Source organism: Hylobates moloch, unplaced genomic scaffold, assembly GCF_009828535.3.
Source record: "Hylobates moloch isolate HMO894 unplaced genomic scaffold, HMol_V3 SCAFFOLD_8, whole genome shotgun sequence".
In the NCBI taxonomy this organism is placed as follows: Eukaryota; Metazoa; Chordata; class Mammalia; order Primates; family Hylobatidae; genus Hylobates; species Hylobates moloch.
In genome coordinates this window covers 19,260,674-19,273,225 of record NW_026652283.1, presented here as the reverse complement: position 1 = coordinate 19,273,225, position 12,552 = coordinate 19,260,674, and the positions used below count along the sequence as shown (strand labels likewise).

At 32.4% G+C, this 12,552-nt stretch overlaps 1 protein-coding gene across 1 annotated transcript in view; it reads right to left on the bottom strand.

Annotated features, from left to right (window-relative positions):
• The window catches only part of PDE3A (phosphodiesterase 3A), a 294,546-nt gene that overhangs the window by 107,414 nt on the left and 174,580 nt on the right, over window positions 1-12,552 (bottom strand).

Here is a 12,552-nt window from a genome sequence, read left to right as displayed (position 1 = left end):
AAATCTACTGCTGCAAATGGTAAGAACCAGAAGGCCAAATTAGTTCAATAATTTTTAATCCTCCTTCAAAACTATAAAAATCTTGAGAGTTCTAAAGAGTAAAATTATTAAATATTTAATATGAAATATGCCCACATAGTCACAAAACGTAGATTTTTAATAATAACCTATAAAATATTATCACGTTATTCCTATGGTGGTAATAGCCCTGAGCTACCTTGCTTACAAAGAAGAATATTTACCTACTGAAAATAACATTTGACATTAAGAATATTAAGGAAATAAAAGATATTGACTCAGAGAAATGAAACTCCATTCATCTGTCAGTAATCTCATTAGTCATCAGTACCAGCTGAAGAAGTATTTACAACTAATAAGCTAGCACACCAAGACGGACTATAAATGAATTTGTGTACATTATTAGCTTTTCTATATAACAGCAATGACTCCTAAGTAGACTTAACAACAAACTGTTCACAATAGCAACAAAAATAATATGCCTTTGAACATTATCAAGAAATGTTTGATAACCATATACAGAAAATGGTGAAAATTTACTGATGGACATACAGTGCTACTGGTAAAAAAGACTTAATTCTACAAACTATTGAGTGCTCAATTCTACTCAAACAAATTTAACTAGATTTCGGGTTTAACTAGATTTCAATCAAAAGCTAATAGTATTTTTAATTTTTAAAGAACATAAATTTCATTGGAGAGTATAAACATATATAATCAGTTATGTCAGATGAATAAGTGTAGCAATACAATGGCGAACATGAGAACTATAGCTCATGATGTCATAGAGCGTGCTGAAGTTTGCTAAGACGGTAGATTTTAGGTGATTTCACCAAACACAAAGTTAAAACTATGAGAGACGATGGATGTTAATTTACTCGACCTTAGTAATTACTTTACATTGTAAATATACATCAAAACATCATGTTGTACACCTCAAGTATATACAATTAAAAAAAAATCCATTAGAGGCCCGGGCGCGGTGGCTTATGCCTGTAATCCTAGTATTTTGGGAAGCCAAGGTGGGCGGATTTCCTGTGGTGAGGAGTTCGAGACCAGACAGATCAACCCTGTCTATACTAAAAGTACAAAAATTAGCCAGGCGTGGTGGTGTGCACCTGTAGCCCCAGCTACTTGGGAGGTTGAGGTGGGGGAATTGCTTGAACCTGGGAGGCAGAGGTTGCAGTGAGCCAAGATCGCGCCACTGCACTCCAGCCTGGGAGACAAAGTGAGACTCCGTCTCAAAAAAAAAAGAATCCATTAGAAAATGTTACAAGTGATGAAAATACCTTTCTGGTTATTAAGATATATTATAAAACTTAACCAAATTTGGGGATAATGGTTTAGAATTAAAAATGCAAATGAATGAAATAATTTGGAATAAATATATGTATGTGTACCAACAAAATATAAATAAGAAAATATCAAAAATATTTTGTATTTGATGAATTATTCAACTAATGAGAAAAAGGAGTTCATGACCAGCCTGGCCAACATGGTGAAACCCCTTCTCTACTAAAAATACAAAAATTAGGTGGGCGTGGTGGGGCACGCCTATAATCCCAGCTACTTGGGAAGTTGAGGCAGGAGAATCGCTTGAACCTGAAAGGCCAAGATTGCAGTGAACTGAGATCGCGCTGCTGCACTCCAGCCTGAGCGACAGAGTGAGACCCTGTCTCACAAAAAAGAAAAAAAAAAAAAGAAAAAGAAAAATAGACTTCTGAGGGTAAAACATAATTAAAGCCTAACCTTATAATAAATGCTAATATTAATTATAGATTTAGAAGACAAATTTTTAAAAAGACAAAACTGTAAATATAAAATAGAATAAAATCCAGGTAAATATTCAACCTATCTTGGGAAATAAAAAAAAAATTAAAGAAATCTAAATCTTTTCTTAAAGAATTTTTTTTATTACGAAAGAGGACAAATTGATCTGGCTATATAAAACTTTAGAGTATTTGCACAAATGTCACATTGGTAAAATATCTGTAGTAAACTTAGATAAAGAATAGTATCTTCAAGATATTAAGGGTTCTTACAAATTTGAAAGAATCCCAACCCTAGTAAAAAATTGAAAGAAGAGTGAGAACAACTTACAAAATAAATAGATCTATGGAAAGAAATTTAACTTTATTGGAAGTAAAAGAAATTCAATATAAACAATGACAAGACACTACTATTGCCTATTATATTTGCAAATTAATAATGTTGAATATTTGGAAAACAAGGAGTAAACTAAGCACATATATTGCTACTATATAACAAATATATATTTATACACCTTGTGTATATGCATTTACACATATATAAAATATATATAATACATATATTAAAAATTCATACCGTTTGAATCAGTAAACTAAGATCTAAAAATCCAGTAACTATAATGTTCTACTAATTGTATATCCAACAAAAGGGAAATTACTCAGTAAATTACAGTATACAAAATGATACCATAGAGCAATTAAAATTTGGCTTCCAAGGCCTTTATAGAAAAGAACATGTGAAATGTTCACGGTATAATAAGTAAAAAACATAACAAAGTAATTTAATGAATTTTAAGCTACTCATTTTTAACAGACATAGTCAATCGTTTTAAGCCTTGGAATTATCATGATGATTTAACTGTAGTTTGGCTAGCACACAATTTTGGGTACACTGACCCAGATAATCATTATATAAAATTGAATGCTTACATAGTAGATATTTCAATGCTTTAATTTTTTAATTTATGGATTTATTGGCATTACATCATCTCAAAAATATTTGTTGATACTAAAGTTGATTATAATATGGTTCACAGCAATAACTAATGAAATAAATAGTATGATTTATAAACAAAAACAGTTAATTTGTTCACTAGAACTATCAAAAACAATTCTTGACACATTTCAAACACTGACAATACCTTACATTAAAATACGAAGATGAGATGGTTATTTTTGGCAACTTTAAAGTGGCAATAAATTGAGCAATAGGCTTCTAGTGAAATGATTTATCAAAATCTTCTGGAAGATTTACAACATGCTGACTATTAAAACTGTTAACCTCCTTGCTAATGAGTTTAAACTAACAGGATCAAAATAAGGTGGTAAATTCTCCTATCACAACTAAAAGAGGTAAATAAATCTTACAAACACAAGTTGTAATCCACAATATATTGATTTAAGAGAGAATATTTCATGATGACAGGAAGTCAAAAAGGAAACATTCTGGTATGACCAGAATTCAAATGAGAAAATCATGTAATTCACTGCCTTCTGCCATTAATTATCGTAACGATGACGATTTTAGTCAAATAACAAAAACACTCAAAATGTAGACTAATTTGGGTCATCATTTACTCCAGAAGATAAGATCAATTTGGTAATTTGCAAATCAGAGCTTGTAAGATGCATTTCAGAAAATTCACTATCTAAATTTGACTTTTTCTTTTAAAACATAAAACAGTAAAATTTGCCAAGTGTGTTATGTATCAGAGAGTTATTTCCTAGCATTATATAACAAACTGAGAAATATGTAGGGCAAAGAAATTCTTTTCTATTCTTATTTATATATTAATATCATCTTTATATTATATTTGAAAGGTATGAGCTGACCAAGAATGTGGTATTATTTTAAAATGTACACTGTGGCTACTTTTTCCAAAGTAATAAAAAATCTACATCCTATGTGATAAGAAATCTACATCCTATGTGAAATATATTCAAAAAGAATGAACTCTGCATATGACAAATGAGATACTGTAATGTTCTACAGTCAATAACAGCACCAAAGGAAATAAACAGAATATTTTTTCCTTTTGGATTTGAAGAATACAAAGTGTTTATCATTAAACTTACATTTCTAATTAAAATAATCTGAGCCAAAATTTAGCATTTATTATTTCAGTGTATTTTCTTTTTTTTTAATGCAAAGAAAGAGGCAATGATGGGAGTAGGGACTGCATGGTGTCAGAGCTTTATTCCTTCCCATGATTACAGCATTCTGGCCACTAGATGGGGTGTGGGGTGGAGAGTGGGAGATGTAAGGATAAACTTCATATTAGCACATGAATACATACAGCATATGAATTTTCATACAGCATATGCATTTTTTCCTATTTGTAGAAAAAATATGTTACTGTCATAAAAACATTGTTCTAAGATAATGGATGAAAGACTACAATAAGCAGCATATTGTCAGAATCCTTTAAAAAAAACTACTCATAGTGTGATAAACTGACAATATTACAGATTATTTAAAATAAAATGAGATACTTAGCTACTGGTAAGTATTCCTGTTAAACAGAACCATAGGGATAAATGTTTCACAAAGACATCTCCCTAGCCCTACTTTCTTGATGTGTGATTACAACAAATAAAAAAAAAATGGTTATTCACAATAAATAGTAAAGAAGACAGCTTGCACATTGAGGTCAATGAATTTCAGAATTAAGTGCAAAATAATGTTGATATTATTTCAAAGAGAAAGTCAAAACATCCTTTCAAACAGATAAGATGAGTGTTAAGTTGCAGATGACCACGGTAATCATTTGACATTATCATAGTAGCAGATAAAAGACGTTAATGGGCCACAGACAATGAGGAAAAGAAATAGAAACTGTGGAATTTTCCTTTTTGCAAAATAATTCATTTTGACTAAACTTTCAAGAGAAATGAATAGCAGCATGCTACTTAAGCAATTCTGGGAAAAGAGAAACTTTATTAAGATGATATGATACTCTTTTTGGAGAAGGAATGCTTATGATTTTAAGATTAGTTATATAAAGTTGCTAGAAATATAAAACAGAGAAAGAAAGATTGAGACTGGAAAAATAAATAAAAGTAAGTTTAAATATATTCTAGTTGATAAGAGTACATGACTACTTAATTCAGAGAGAAAAAAATGTTTGTCTCTCACCATCTATAAAAAATACCCTCTGGCTATTTTATGATTACTCCTCTGGGTAATGACATTTTAATAAGTATCTTACCAGAAGGTCTGGGGATATATAGGTCACCAAGGTTATGCCTGCAAATGGCAAATAAAATCTTTCTGTCTGATGAAGAAATTCTCTAAGAATTTTTTTTTAAAAAAGAGAATGTTTCTTCTCTTCTCAGTTCTCATTAACCAAGATAAGCACAATGAAGACCCTTACATTTATTCCTGGCAAACAAAGTAAACTTCCTTGAAAAGAAACACAATCTGTTATAGAAGGCATTTTGAAAATCCTAACTGTTTTGACACTAAGTCATTTTGATCCTTATGGAATAAATTCTTCTCTCTTTTATTTTTAATAATAAATTTCTACATCACAGCCTTCAGCTAACAGTATGTTACACAGTACTTAGCTCCAAGCAAAACAAAACTGCTGCCAAACACAGAATTTAAAAAGTTCACAGGAGAAGCAAAGAAGAAGTCAGCATGGAAACAAAAAGGTTCTATCCAAGCAGAGATATTTTTAACAATAGCATGAGAAATAAAGATTGCTGAAAATATATTTCTGTAGGTAAAATATTTTGCTTTCATGTTTATATATTTTTCTCCTGTTGTCTGTTTACGTAAAAATTAGCACCTTTTTAGGGGTTTCTCGGGAGAAAAAATTCACCACAACTATTACTAAAGGGATGAAAGCTGAAGGAGGACTGTAACTAGATGAGAAACAAAAAATTATTATTTGTGTGTACCTTAAAGAGGTGAGAAGTTTTAGATATGAAAAAAAGAGGGTAACGATGGAAAGTAATAGTCACCATAGTTATCTTTGCACTACTCTCAAGAAAACTATTCTTTTACAGCAGCTGAAAATGACTAAAACATATTTCTGAAGACATACAAAACTAATATACATATAAGGATGTAAAGGTTACCACGCAGTCCACTTTCTATTTCATCATTTACTCATTAAGTGAGTATGTACTGTATGCCTATTATGTGCAAAGCACTGTTCTAGGCACAAGCTGTATGTCATTGAACAAAACAAGATGTATCTCTGCCTGCCAGCTATTATATTTTAGTGAAGGAAGAAGATAAACACATAAACATAATATACCAGGTGATGATAAAGCTATAAAGAAGCTTAGAATAGAATAAACAAAGGGAGAACGAGTGGGGGTAATGGATGGTAGGGGCTGGAAGGAGAGGTAAGTTTATGTAAGTACAGTGGATCGAAAAAGTCCTTTCTGAAAAAAGTGACATTTTATCAGATAATTGTATAAAGAGCCAGATGCACGAACCTGGGGGAAATGCATGCCAGAGAAAGGAAACAGAAGATGAAAACGCTCTGAGGCAGGAGCAGGAATGGTACCTTAGGAGCAGCAAAGCATCTCTATGCTAAAATTTAAAAAGGGACTGGATCTTTGCGATCATAGCTATATATTTGGTATTTACTATTTTCCTTTAGTATAAACTTGGTCTACAAGTTAATCATTAGCTTCATTAATTCAAAATTACAAGAAAAAATTCTCTAGGGAAATACTAATACACCAGGGATTCTTCTGTCCCCAAACTCTTACTTAATTCCATTCAATACAACAAGAATTTACAGAATATGCACCACATGCCACAAAGACACCCTTATATTAGTCATACTACATAATACAATTTTATTGTCCCTTTACATACGGGTTTTGTTTTGCATGAGTCACAAAATGCATGAGAGCAGGGGTTGTCTTTTAGAACCACATTTACTCTGATGAACACAGAGTTTTTGATTTGATAAGAAACTAAAAGCACTTCTTTAACCTGGGCATGTTCGATTGGATTCTTCCGTTGGCATACTCTTTTTCCTTAATTTCTATGCTACCTGTATTTGCTCTCTGCAACATTCCATGTGAGAAGATGAGCCTGAACTGTGTGCTTCCCCTGACTGCAGGCTCTAGCAGAGGTCAGCGCTCTGGACTGGGAAGGTCTCTGATAGTTTAGGCCAGTCTCAGCCCCTGTCTGGTCATTTTGGGAAATTGTTCTTATTTTTTGGTGCTCCTTTCCTGGGTCTCTTCTTATCAACGGAGTAAGAATGTCAAAATTACCTTGCACTCTTCAGAAAAGTAAGAGTGGAAGTCTGCATTTGGTCTGGGGCTTAGGCCAAAGAAGCTAACAGAATTCCTGGGGTTCCCATATACTGTTTCTCAGCCCTCCAGGCGTCGATACTGGGATTTGGGATCTAGAAAGACCTAATACAAGTGGTGCTGAAAAAGATTTAGCTGCCTGCATAATTTTTTTTTAAACCTCTGCTGGCAGGAACCGCCTGCATAACTTAATTTACAAACTAGAGGACCACATCAGCCTCGTGTAGGTAAAACAGATGTGACTAGCAGCCATAGTCTCATAAACAGAATACATCGATTACAGCTACTTCATCACATCTCCCCGCTCCTCAAATCAATCCCACTCTACAATGTGGTATCAAGTGATGTTGATTTCGTTGAAGACTTCATGGGGAGACGAGAGGACATTGTTACATTATACAAAATACAGCAAAAAGCCATATAAATATCCATTCGATATCTCTCCACAAAACTTTTCCTTTTCATCTTTTTTTTCAGTTTTGTTTTTTGGTTTTTTGTTTTTTTGGTTTTTTTTTTTTTTTTGGCAGCCACTACCTCTTGCCCTTTACTCTTGGGGTAGGGCAAGAGGACTGTTCTCAGAATTTAAATCTCTTACTGTTCCCCAAACAATTTAGCTTTCTCCTGTATTCCTCGTAAACCTTCAGACAAATTAGCAGGAACAAAGAGATTCCTTAGAATTCTTAAAATTGACCCTCCTTTAAAAAGTCACTGAGAGCCTGATATATAGCATCGTGACTGAATTTAACGGATATTTTTCCTTTCACAGTTGGTGATAACTAGCTAAATTCCATCCACTTGGTTGATACTAAATCCCTGATTCTGACTCTTAGCATTTCTATATAGCAGCCAGTGTAAATTTCATAAGCACTGGGAATGAGAAGGCTTCAGATAGAGACAAATTCAGATATTCTGGAGTTTGAAATTCTAGCCTCTCTACTACAATTTCTGTATCTATTTCTGATAATGATGTTCCCATATACTGCTTTAGAATGTCTCCATAATTCTATATCTGTCCCTGTTATCACAATGATAATAATTCCTCTAAACCTATATGCTGCCACTAATTTTACAAAGCTTCCATTATTTTCATTTAATACATCTGGTTTATCCTGATTACTTGAAATTTTTACAACTTTTATTGCTATTTGAATTTTGGAGACTATTAATAATAATGTAATCACATCAGTCTCATGCTTAAGTTTTCCTGTGAGGTATTTTATGAAAAATGGCAATAAAGTAAAATAAGCTTGTGAAATTCTGCAAAATATCATCCCTCCTTGGATAGTCCCAGTACCTGTTAGCATGTTAAAGCTTGAGGAAGTTTTAAAGGAACTCAGCTGAAACATTTCTAGAAGTATGTGATTATAGAAACTTCATTGTTTCAAGAGAGATTTACAGTTTTCCATGGAACACAAACACATTTTGAGATAATTTTTTTACAGTTTTATAATTTTTGATACATAATTTCATCACCAAGAAACCATAGAGGCATATGCTCCATATTTTATGGATATGGAAATGAGTTAAGAGAGGAGAAATGTAACATAACCCAGCCAGTGGTTAAATATGGATTAAAATATAGGTTGGCTGGTTGCAAATCATAAACATTTTTATTCCTACTGTGCTACTTACAACAATAAATAATTACTGAGTCCAAACTAAGTATCAGGTCCTTCATACTGAAGTATATTCGTAAGGAAAAAGAAAAAGACATCAGATTTGATTTGTCTTCAAGGAACTCATGGTTATAGTTAACATGATGGGTTTATTTCTCCAAAATCCATTTTCCACCCTCTAATCTCCATCTTGTTTAAAACAGTGAAATAACAGAAAAACGTAATGTCTCTGAAAATCCTTCATAAGTACTATAAATTAATCATATTTTAAAATGTTGGCTAAAGAATTACCTCAAAATATAAATTATATATCAGATCTTTAGTTATACCAAATTCTCTATTAGCACATCTCAATACAAATTTTTCATTTCTGTATTCACCCATCCACTCATTCGTGTGTGCATTCTTTCAATATTAATTAGGGAAATATGTATACACATATAAAATATATATTTAAATATATATTATATATAATATCTTATATTTATACATCTTATGCTCTATGTAAGCATAAAAAATACCGAAACTGCCAACCCAAAGGCACCACAGGAGTCCTGAAGTACCTTCTGAATAATTAAAAAGTGTAGGCTATATGTTATGCATGTTAGCTCTAGAGTCCAGACTGGTTAAAATCCCAATTCTGACTTGATATTCAGTCTTACTAGATACTTGATCTTGACAAGTTATTTAATGTCTTTGTGCCTCAGTTTCATGTCTCCATGACTTAGCTAATAATAGCATCCAATTTGTATAGTTTTGTAAGCATTAAATGAATCATTAGATTTAAAAAGCCTTAGTACAGTACCCGGTACATAGTAAGGACTTATTAAATGTGAGCTAAAATTGTTATCACTATTAATAATTATATAATCAAACTTTGGCATTGTTGCAATCTAATTCATTGAGAAAAGTAAAATTCACATGATATATATTATTACTTTCTATTAAACTAGAATAGGAAAAACCCATTCCTTGGCCACGCCAAAACACAATTTATAGAATTTGATGCATCTGTAATTAAAACTTCATGCAGCATTACTCAGAGTAACATGTAACGCATGTGCATGACTATGGAGTCTACTGAATCAATGGTTTTCTGCGTAACAGTTGAAAAATCTAAATTTTAATATTAATGGGTTCCCTTGGCTATGAGAGGCCTGGGATAGCTTAATCTTCCTCAAGTGTAAAGAGTAGCAAAGGCTACTCTTTGGGGCCAGAGAGGCCCGAATAGCAAATGTTTGAAAAGATCAGCTAAGGAAAAGCTACAAGAGAGTCTATTCAATGTGGAAAGGACTTGCACTTCCAGGTGTATTATTATTTGTTAGTTGGAGACACAATCAAATTTCCAATGCAATAGTTAGTCCTGTTTAAAAAAAAAAAAAAAAAAAAAACCAAATAAACTCACTCCAAAAATTGCATGCAAATATTTCTAAAATAACCACAATAAAACAGATTTTAGGTTCTGAGTAGACAAAACAAAATGCAATTTTCTCATGAAATATTTAAACAAGGCATTATGACTTTATTAACTCTATGAACTTAACTCAGGTGAAACCCAAACCCCTAAGCACCAATGAATGTGACTATAAATCTGTATTGTACAGTTTGTCAAACTACCTCTTGCATTATTTATGGCAATTTGAGTAAATGAGTAGGAAATAAAAAATAAAGGCCTCATTTATTATTTCTAGCTCTTCACCTGTTGTTGTATGACTGGATCATGCTAATATCTCTGTTTCCCTATATATTTAGGTTTCATTTATACCATGCCCCATGAAAAGACAAATTCAAGGCTATTTTCTACAGAAAATTATTAAAACTCAGACAAACCCACTGGTACAACTTCAGGATACTAATCTATAAAATTGATCTCTTTTCTTAGAAAAAACTGGAAATCCTAGGGAAAATAATAAAATCCAGACATAGCCTCAGCTGCATCAAAAGCTTTAACTCGACAATATTTATGAGTTCTTGCATTTGGATAGATTTAACGGTTTTTATTTTTATTTATCAAACATTGTGATGTATTGCATTTAAACAATATACAATTTCTTAGACTGTAGCATTAAAATTATGTGCTGAAAAACATAAAAATTGCTTTGATATCCAAATGGTTTACATTTATGGGCCTAAAATATATAAGTCCAAGAAAATTAGAAGTGTGTGTGTGTGTGTATGTGCGTGTGTGTGTGTGTGTGTATGCTGTTATGTATACCAAAAAACTATCTAACTCAAAGGAATATTCTCTACTTAAACTCCTTTTTAGAAATGGTCTTTAAAATTGATAAATAGGTAATTTTAAAAAATATATCTCAGTAATTGGTGCGACTTAAAACATTGAATTCATTTTAAGTCTTATAAATGAGAAAAATACTGAATTGGTTTTTATACAATTTTAATGTGAAAGTTACCTTTTCCAAAAAGTCTTTTACAAAATTTTTAAAGTCTTATTTCATTCAATGAATTTTTCATAACTGCCAAAAATCCTTCAGCAAAAAGACAAAATTCCAAACATTTTCCCTGCTACTTACTTCTTACTCCCCAATCAGCTTGACTTTGGGAGGTTGTTGAGAAAAGCATAGATGGGCTATAATATACACTAGTCCCATTACACGACCCTTGGCTTTCTTATTTGTCCTCTAAGGCTGATTTGTGCCAAAAATTACTTTAGTTCCACTTCCAATTAGATTTTAATAAGGCATGTGCATTCTGTGTTCAAGTTCTTAAATGCTGAAGAAAGTAATTTATTATAAGACTTGAAGATATTCTTTTGACTAAGTTTACAGTACATCTCTGCCCTTAAATTTGACCTTCCCCCTCAATTCTTCATGGGTCCATGACCCATTTGATATGTTGAAAGTAATTTCAGAAGTTTGTTTACAATAAAACCAATGCCTTTTTGTAGAAAAAAGTTTTATTGCAAATGTATTCCTCTTAGTGATATATTATGCAGACCTCTATTTAGGGATAAAAGAAAATAAAGTGGAATAGATGACGTGGCAAGGAAAAAGGAAGAAATAGAAAAAAAGAAGAGTAAAGTATGACCTAAAACTGTAATTAACTGAGGTAGTTAGAATTGCAGGTGCAGAAAGAATTAACCAGGTACTTCTCTGTTTCTATTCCTACCACAAGTACAAGAACTGAGAGACTTGCTCATTCTTTTTTTCTATTTCAAGCAAATACAATGTACTGTATCCTTGATTAAAAGCAAAAAATAAATAAATAGAGGGGTAGGTATGGTGGCTTGTGCCTGTTATCCCAGCACGTTGACAGACTGAGGTGAGAGGATCAGTTGAGGAGGGCAGGAGTTTGAGACAAGCCTGGACAACATAGTGAGACCTCAGTATCTACAAAAAAAATTTAAAAAATTAGCCAGGTGTGGTGTTGTGCACCCGGTAGTCCTAGCTATTCTGCATGCTGAGGCAAGAGGATTGCTTGAGCCCAGGAGTTCGAGGCTATAGTGAGCTACGATTGCGCTACTGCACTCCAGCCTGGACAGCAGAGGGAGAACTTGTCTGGAAAAAAAAAAAAAAAAGTTACCAATGTCCTTTTCAATTTGAATCAATAATATACAGTTAATAGGATACTTGGTTTTTTGATTATATATTGAAATGGAAAACTCTAGCTTATGTTAGGAGTGAGAAGGTCTTAAAGAAAGTGTATGATTTAAACAATATATTAAACACATTCTCTTTGCTTTATTCATAATTTGGAGTATTAAATGTTTTACCGTAAAACATGTTTCACCATTGATTGCATTCCAGAAAAGAAGGGGAAGAATGTGACATGGCAAACAAAATATCTGCACATTATCACCACGTCCTAGCCAAAGTTTTCCTAATGAAATTACCGCAGAAAAATTCTTTAGT